This window comes from Epinephelus lanceolatus, chromosome 16, assembly GCF_041903045.1.
Source record: "Epinephelus lanceolatus isolate andai-2023 chromosome 16, ASM4190304v1, whole genome shotgun sequence".
Lineage (NCBI taxonomy): Eukaryota > Metazoa > Chordata > Actinopteri > Perciformes > Serranidae > Epinephelus > Epinephelus lanceolatus.
In genome coordinates, this window is record NC_135749.1 from 1,918,698 (window position 1) to 1,928,760 (window position 10,063).

Genomic DNA, 10,063 nt, shown 5'->3' on the forward strand with positions numbered 1-10,063 from the left:
AAGATACCAACATGCCCCATTAAAATCACCTCTTACTGCAACAGCAGAATTTGTTGCACACAGACGTGTCTTAGTTTTTACGTCTCTAAAGCCGGATTAACTGGTGGTGTTACAGCTGGGTGCATTTATTATGGCTGGTGAGAGGTGTGTGTGTGTGTGTTGTGTGTGTTTGTGTGTGAGAGTGCACAGGGTTTATGGTGTGAGTGTTTACGATGAAAGAGAACATGGCTCCAAGATTCCACCCGTGCCTCCTCATTATCGCTGAGTCTTTAAATAGCAGCCCTCGCTTTTCTGGACACTTCCCGTGGGAGGGTTGGTTTTCACCTGAACTTCTGACCCCAACAGTGGAGCACAGGTGGTGTCCTGCAGTCTGAGGAGAGGGCACCGAGGATGGGACAGGACTCTGAGACATGAAATGATGGGACAGATGCAGAAGAAGGAGAGGAGACGATGGAGATGGTGAAAAGTTGAGAAAAACAGGTCCATTAGTAGATTTTATAGGACACTTTTATTTTTAAGTTTTACTCCCTAAACAGACTCTCTTTTAGGTAATGACAATTAATCATTAATTTGACATCCCTGTAATGGGTTATATTTTATGTTTTTGCCTTACTTTACATTTGTCATACCTTTCATTACACAGTATTTTTGAATATTGTTCAGTATGTGGGAACACATGTAACAGATAGACACCACTAGATGGCGTCAGAGTTTAATTTTAACTCCCCTCTTCTAAAGGGAAACATAGAAGGAAATGTTGACTGTCTGACTTTGAACAGCCAGATAAGTTAAGACGGTTTTATCCTCTCAGCCCAGTCTGTCTGCAGACTTTTCTATAAATACAGAAATTATATGACATATATTATATAAAATGACATTGATGCTGTGATATATTTTCAATTCATTCATTATTGACGGCTGCTTCCTCCTTTACAAAGTCTTACAGAGGCTGAGAGAGAGCAACTGATGCCTCTTTATCCTGTTTATTGCTATAAAATGACCAAAACCACTTAAGATAAATTAACTGCAAACCCCACTTCAGAGTACGTGCATGACCTTTTTTACTAAATATACTTTTATTTGCAGTTAACACCCTGTTAAATAATGACAGCAGCTCCATTGAGATTCTGATTCAGTGTTTCCGTGACAAGATTTTGTCCCTCGAGCTGAAGATGTAATGTTGATCTAATTCACTGGTGTCGACCGCCATGACTCTGTGTTTTGGCAAGTCGAGGCTTTGGGAGACAGACGGTGATTTACATGAAGTTATGTCCAGGAATTAACTGTTTCAACACACTGTTCAACCCTGTTGTGCTGATTCACACCCACACAGTCACTGGGGTCCAGAGAGAGAGACATTGAGGCTCTCCTTCATTTGCCTGCCATAAAAATCATCATCCTTTTCTCTATCGTCTCCTTCCTAGAGGATGGAGAGCTCATCAGTGTGTGTGTGTGTGTGTGTGTGTGTGTGTGTTAGTGTGTGTGTGTGTGTGTGTGTGTGTGTGTGTGTGTGTGTGTGTGTGTGTGTGTGTGTGTGTGTGTAGGACGAGGGGAAAACCAAATATTTCAGGGGGCGTTGTGGTTGAGGACTGAACGTCCCACTGAGACAGGCCATATGCCGGACATTGTTTTGGACCAGTCTGTAAGTGTCTGCTCCAATCTGCAGTACTGTCCAAACTCACCAGAACATCCTGTCAGTGTGTCCTCCTCTTCCTCCTGTTCCTCCTCTCTGTCCATCCTTCAATCTGTCTCACACACAGGAGGAAGCCATCACCGTCCAGACAAAGCTCAACTCTTTACTGTTCTTTTTTTAATACAAATTTTCTGAGACGTGAAACACGCAGGGTTTCTTATGTTTGTATTGTTAAAGTTTCAAACCTTTAATGCCACTCAGGGCTGCTAGCTCAGTGTTTCTTGGCTCAAACTTGGACTCTGGTGGAGGACCACCTCTGCAGAGCACTGTATTGTTCTCTAAATCTGTTCTTGGATTGGTTCAAGCTTCCTGACTGGTGGACACATAAGTGCATCTTCATAACATGCACCCCATTTAATAGGGGTGGGTGATATGTCAAAATTTGGTTTCTATCTAATATCGAGTAACAGAGGACCAGAATCACTAGCCCCTTTTACACTGCCAGATTTTCGGCGATTTTTGGGCCGTGTGGCCAACAAGCTGCAAGCGTTTAGACACACAGAGCCGGATTGGCGAGTTGATCCGAGGTGCCCAATTTTCCGCCTCGTAGGGTAGACATATTGGTGGAACCTTTTTAGTTTAAACAGACCGAGGCGGCCTTCTGCCACGCGAGGGGCTGATGATGACTTGTGGGAGGAGCTGTTGATGACGCCGCACGTGCGAGCCACTGGCGGTGGATAAACAGGAAACAGCTGATAGCAGGAATTAGCGAGCAGCTAGTAGCAAGAGGGAAACACAAACCTGACAGACACTGTAAAGATGAGCAACTGGGGAGACAAGGAATTGCGCGCCCTCCTTGTCCTCGCAAACGAAGAGGCCATTAACCGTCAGATGACGGGGACGGTGAAGAACGGGCCGACTTACGAGAGAATCGCTGAAGGACTGACCAGCCGCGGCTTCCCTCCCGCGTCACTGTTTACGTCACACGCTGAGCTACACGTTTTGTTACTTGCTCACGCCCCCCATTGCCCCGAAAAAGGCACATTCTGTATAAACAAAAGTAGGTAGGTGGCATTTTGCTGCACTCCCCGATTTTGTTTTTATACTGCCAATGCTGAAAAAAGACTGATTGGGCTTTCCTGCAAATTTGCACAATTCCTGTTTAAAAAGGGCTAGAGATATCGATACTGATACTTTTTATTATTAACAATGGTTTTATTAATGTAGGGGAAATCAGTATGTCTTAAGTAACAGCAAATGATGACCAACTACAGTTTGAAAATGTGACATCAACCAATGCTTAAGATCAGATTTGACCTAAACATCAATGTCCCTAGGCCTCTGTGTACCTGGATATTCCTCGTCTGAGCCTCTGAACAGACTCTGTCACTAAACTCTGTCTCTGTGTCAGAGGGCTGGATGCTGAGGCTTTTCCATCTGTCCTTGTTTCCATTGTTCTCTTCCTCATTCATTCATGTGTTGGATAAAACTAGTCAGGTTCAGACATACTATCTGCACTGAATGTCCACAGATAGCTTCGGTAACCTGGGTGCACACACGGTTCTGTTCATAGTACAATTAAGGGTCCATGTCGGCCCACAGCAGTAAACAGGGCTGAGAGGTGAGCTTACCGTTCTCCTACTGCCGACATCAGGTGAAAGTGAAACTAAGAAGACACTGCTGGGTGTGGAGTAAGTTGATTGAGTGGAGTGGAGAAGCAAAGAGAACATGCACTACATGTGTTCATGATAACGAAACTTTGTTTTGTACAGACATCTGTCCAAGAATAGTTTAGAGGAAGTAACTCTTGTGTTTCACCTGAATGTGTCCCTTATGGGTGGTTCCCTTCTAGTTGTGCTCATGGATTTATTCAGTTTAGTCAGCCGTCAGTGACTCATATTTTCTCCGCTTGGGTAAGGCTGAGACATTGCTGTGAAATGGTAGCAATAAAGAAATAGCACATATCTAACTGGGGCTGACTGTTGAAGGTCGGAGATTGGGATCATCAGTCAGATTCCCCTCGGTCGACTGAGGTTACTTCAAGTCGAGCAGTGGTTTTTACTTCAGGGGACGTTTTGGTCCCCAGATTTTGCTGCAGAGTGAGCGCTCATGACTTTCACGATACTCCTTGGTACAGACAGCAGCACAGAGGAGGAGAAACTTTCCATCTTAAGTCTCAGAGATAACAGTATTGTCTCTCTTCTGCTTGGACGTGGTGAATTTACAGCTCACAGATACTTAATACGACACAGTCTCTGGCTTTTGTTTGGTATTTTCGATCCGTCGTTAGCGCCTTTAGCTTGTCTACTATATTACATGAATACTGCTGTCACACTGAATAGCATGGACGCCATTTTCACTTAGTCATAATCTTATTTTGGCACCAGTTTCACCCATTAAAACTAGTCTTCTACTGCCGAGATAACAGATAAAATCCTTGTTCAATTGCACTTATGACACCTTATTGTGGTACGAGAGAACATCGCTCCTTCAATTTCCCGGCACATTATCTCAGTGGGTCTTTCAATAACAAACCCACTTCTGTTCCCTCTCTTTGTTGTTCCCTATCGTCTGTCACGTCGTGCATCACACAGCATCGTCTCGCTGTGGCTAAGTGTGTTTTAATGACAGTGACCTTATCGGTGTTTATTTTACAGAGAGTGTCTCTGCTACATAATTGTCAGCCGCCATCTTCTTACTGTCGCCAGCCACTCAGTGTTTGTACCAGTTGGCTTTTCATGGTCTTAAGGGATCACTTTATATAATGAATGTGTGTTTTCCACGGTTCTGGATTAAGACCGTCCTCTATTATAGATGACAGACACGCTCGCCCTTAAAAAGACACAGAGCAGCTCCGGTTTGTTCCCACAGCACTTTGATTAGCTTTTTTTAATCTCACCCAGAACTCTTTACAAACTTTCTCACAATATCAAAATCTTTGTTGGGAGGTTTCACAGCGTCGGGACGGGGCCCAGGTTTCTTTGTGTTGCATCAACCTTTCCTGACAATCGCTTATTGTTCGTTGACTCACCTTTATAACCGTAGCACAGTCACAAGCAGTTCCCATGAAGGGACGCTGTAGATGGAAACAGCTGATGTGGAGAGAGGAGATGACAGAAATGAGATCACATGCTCACTCAGTGCGGATCATACCGTGGGTTCAGTCTGTGGTTTCAATCTGTGGTGACAACCTTCCTCTACAGAGTGAACAGAGTCAGCAGTGAAATCATTAGGAGATATTCATATCTTTAACTGTGGAGACTCGATTTCCTCCAGTGTTTAGGTGTTGATGTGTTGAACGGGCTGTTTGACTCTGTGCATGTGCAGAAATAATTCCTTACATCAGTATGGGTGGGAGGATTCAGTGTCTGCAGAGTCAGTGTTGCAAGAGCCAGATGAGTTCACTTGTTTCAGGAAATGTTTTTAAAAATTTAAGCCAGCTAGCTGCACTGCTCTCGTCCACACTGATATATCTGATATATCTCAACAACTGCTGGATGGAGTAAGATGAAATGTTGTGCTAACATTCATGGTTCCTGGAGGATGAAGCCCTCTGAGTTTTGGTTAATCTCCTGACTCCTTCTGACTCTTCCACCACCCTGGCACTCACAGTTTTTGTTTTATTGATGGGTGCAGCTTTGACGTAGACATAATGACAGGTAACGGGTCGGTTCTGGTGCCAGGGGCGCCGCCAGGGATTTTGGGCCTATGAAAAGAATTTTTACTGGCTCTTATACACAGCTGGCCGGGAGGCCGCCGAAAATTTTTGATGCTATTTAACATAAACCTATGCATTTTGATGGTATTTTTGACTATCATTCCCACATTTGTGAAAAAAGAACAATCTCTTCCTCCACTTCCACGTTCCTCCCTGACAAACTTGAAGAGGATCCTGGACCTGGCTCTGTAGAGTGTACATTATAGGGCTGACCCAAAAAAAAATCAAAGCTTCGAAGCTTCGTTTGATGGCACGGGATTCGATTGTGAAAAAAAAAAAAAAAATCGAATATTCAGCCTTTTTTTTTTTCTCCCATTTTTTGGGGGACCTTGAACACAACACCATCTCCTACAAGGAAATATAAAGCCCGACGTGCAGTGAATGGAGACCTATTATCCTGCTTGAACACAGATGACTAAATTCTTTCAACAATGTGACTCAAAATAATGATAAAATAGATTTTATTGATGTAAAATAATATGCTGATGGTGACATTTTCCACCGGTCCACTGCGCTCTGAGTCTGGTGTCAGTGACACATGCTGCTCTGAGTCGCGCATCTGTCTGCTTGCGCTGCAGTGCGCGCAGAGGGTTTTGATTTTTAGTGTTAAATCAAAAGTTAAACACTACTTATCAGCAACCAGAAGTGTTTTTTCGTTTGTGAATATTTTTATCTTAATTCTAGGGTTGCAAGAAACTACCTTTTCGCCATAAGTTATTAGTTAGTTTTCACTCAGCAAAAAAATAAAAAATAAAATAAAAAAAGTTGTTTGCTTGCTCATCCCTAACTAAAACGATCACCTTCTTCTGAATATTAACTTTGTCCCTGGTCTATAAGCTGCTGGGGGGTGTTCATGTTTCCAAAACAAATAAAGTTATTGTTATCAGTACATTGTAAATAAAATATATTTGTGATTATAAGTTAGTTAATAACTTAGTCTCATATTATTTTTTGTCAGTATTATAATTTTATTAGGGCCCTCTCTGGGCCCCTCTTAATCATGGGCCCCTAGAATCCTTCTCCTTTTCCCCCCCCTTTTCGGTGCCACAGTCTGGTGCTGGGGCAAAAAATGGACCCGTGCAGGACTCTGACACCAGGTGAAAACAAAACCAGCCGTCGCAACGTCACTGCAGCTTCTAAACATTTGAAACTTATTACTGTACCAGTTATTAGCATGTTTAACACACCAAAATAAGATGTGGTGTTGCCTGTAGAGCCTGACAGAGTTGCTAGCTCGGCTGCAGACTCACAGTCTTGTTCCAGCATTACTATGCATGAATCTCACTTGTTTCCAGTAAGTACACCAACTTCTTATCCACCACACTGGTCAGTATAAATTGCAGCATTCCTCTAGTCTTACTCATCAGTCTCCAGTAGAGGTTCACCCAGCTCTTACTGGTGCCACTTTTAGCACAACCATGTATCATAAGGGCTCTGAGAGGACACTCTGTTCACCTGAAACTGTCTCGAAACCAAAACACTGAAAGCTTCAATGTCAAGTTAATATTGTTATAGCCTGGTGTGTGTGTGTAAAGGTACGTGTAGATGTGTGTTTAAGAAGCTTATTCTCATGCTGCACAGATTGATGATGAATTAAAGGAAAAACTAACATCAATTCTCAGTATGTGTCATAGCCTCTGAGGTGTCAGGCCACCACGAGCCTCTGAGTCTAAGTCTGTGGTGTTCTATTGAAATGATGAACACCCAGATAATCAGATAATGTCATTAAAGGCAACATCTCTTTTGCAATAAAGAGCTGAGCACAGCAGAGAGAAAGAAAAACAAACACAGCCAGACATAACAATTTATAGACGTCACTAAACAGATTTGAAGATAAAAGTTCAGCACTACCTATGTGTTAGCCTGACATGCACCTCCCTAGAAATGTAACGACATGTCACAGCCTTAAGGCGGATTTATACTTGTGCGTCAACTCTATGCAGAGACTACGCTGCTGTGAGCATTTATACTTGTGCGGTGGTCTCTGTCACTCTGCAGTTACACCTCCAAAACACTAGGTGGCGGTGGGGTTTCTGTGAAGTGCTGTAAAGTTTAGTTGATTCAAAACACACATTAAACACACATAAACACACATTGAACAAACACATTAAACACACACATTAAACACACATTAAACACACATAAACACATTAAACAAACACACAAACACATTAAACACACATTAAACAAACACACATTAAACACACATTAAACAAACACACATTAAACACACATTAAACATGGCTTAATAGAGACAATTTCAAACACAAATCAGCTTCACTATAACTCGCAGCATTCACAGACAAACACTTGTCTTTATCTGGACACATTTTCCCCACAAATACAACATGCTAACGTTATTAGCACAAGCCCATAGATATATACAGTACAGGCCAAAAGTTTGGACACACCTTTCCTCTGATTACTGCTTTGCACACTCTTGGCATTCTCTCCATGAGCTTCAAGAGGTAGTCACCTGAAATGGTTTTCCAACAGTCTTGAAGGAGTTCCCAGAGGTGTTTAGCACTTGTTGGCCCCTTTGCCTTCACTCTGCGGTCCAGCTCACCCCAAACCATCTGGATTGGGTTCAGGTCCGGTGACTGTGGAGGCCAGGTCATCTGCCGCAGCACTCCATCACTCTCCTTCTTGGTCAAATAGCCCTTACACAGCCTGGAGGTGTGTTTGGGGTCATTGTCCTGTTGAAAAATAAATGATCGTCCAACTAAACGCAAACCGGATGGGATGGCATGTCGCTGCAGGATGCTGTGGTAGCCATGCTGGTTCAGTGTGCCTTCAATTTTGAATAAATCCCCAACAGTGTCACCAGCAAAACACCCCCACACCATCACACCTCCTCCTCCATGCTTCACAGTGGGAACCAGGCATGTGGAATCCATCCGTTCACCTTTTCTGCGTCTCACAAAGACACGGCGGTTGGAACCAAAGATCTCAAATTTGGACTCATCAGACCAAAGCACAGATTTCCACTGGTCTAATGTCCATTCCTTGTGTTTCTTGGCCCAAACAAATCTCTTCTGCTTGTTGCCTCTCCTTAGCAGTGGTTTCCTAGCAGCTATTTGACCATGAAGGCCTGATTGGCGCAGTCTCCTCTTAACAGTTGTTCTAGAGATGGGTCTGCTGCTAGAACTCTGTGTGGCATTCATCTGGTCTCTGATCTGAGCTGCTGTTAACTTGCCATTTCTGAGGCTGGTGACTCGGATGAACTTATCCTCAGAAGCAGAGGTGACTCTTGGTCTTCCTTTCCTGGGTCGGTCCTCATGTGTGCCAGTTTCGTTGTAGCGCTTGATGGTTTTTGCGACTCCACTTGGGGACACATTTAAAGTTTTTGCAATTTTCCGGACTGACTGACCTTCATTTCTTAAAGTAATGATGGCCACTGGTTTTTCTTTAGTTAGCTGATTGGTTCTTGCCATAATATGAATTTTAACAGTTGTCCAATAGGGCTGTCGGCTGTGTATTAACCTGACTTCTGCACAACACAACTGATGGTCCCAACCCCATTGATAAAGCAAGAAATTCCACTAATTAACCCTGATAAGGCACACCTGTGAAGTGGAAACCATTTCAGGTGACTACCTCTTGAAGCTCATGGAGAGAATGCCAAGAGTGTGCAAAGCAGTAATCAGAGCAAAGGGTGGCTATTTTGAAGAAACTAGAATATAAAACATGTTTTCAGTTATTTCACCTTTTTTTGTTAAGTACATAACTCCACATGTGTTCATTCATAGTTTTGATGCCTTCAGTGAGAATCTACAATGTAAATAGTCATGAAAATAAAGAAAACGCATTGAATGAGAAGGTGTGTCCAAACTTTTGGCCTGTACTGTATACGTAGATGCTGCATTCAACGGTGCTCCTCATTGGAGCGATACGTCAACGCGGCCGCCATCTTGCCCAGGTGGAGCCGCGCTGCCTAATGCATGTATGTCTATTGAGGCAGGAGATTATTTATGATTAAAATCATCATTACTCGCTGAATTCTCAACCGATTTTCATGCGGTTTGGTTTGTTACAATTGTCAGACATGTAGTTATGATACAGGATACTTGGTTAAATACAAAATGCAGCTTTTCATACCAAAATATTTGATCTTATGTAGATAAAGTAACAGTAATAGTTCTACAACACATTTAAACTAAACTTTCCCCATGTAATAAATATTCTTTTTTCTTACTAGATGTACAATGCCCACCATGATGTCATTTAATTATTAATTTTGACTATAAATGTTTATTCACATTTCACACAATGTGCAAAAAATAGTGTATCAGCAGGGCTGTGCCGAGCTGCAGTGTAGATTCTGATTAACAAATGTTGGTTTTGTACAAGTGAAAATAAATGACTTAGAGCTGCATGTTTACACAACATTTTGCTTTAATCTCATATGTATAACACCACAGCGCTCATGGGAGCCTGGACACAGAACTGTTTACGTTATTAGGTCATATTTACAAAAAATACAGTGTACAGTAGCTGGTATTATTTTTAGGAGTCTGCCCAGTCCTGTCGAAGTCCTCAGGTCTGAAGTGACAGCTGCAGATGACTGAGGAGTCACTGGGACAAAGTCCTTTCTCCTCACTGCTGCTACCCATGCCCGTCTCCTATCTGTGTTTTTTGGGAAACTACACACAAAATAAGTGTGTCAGAAAAACGCAGTTCCACATAATTTGTAGTTACAATTCAGGCCACAA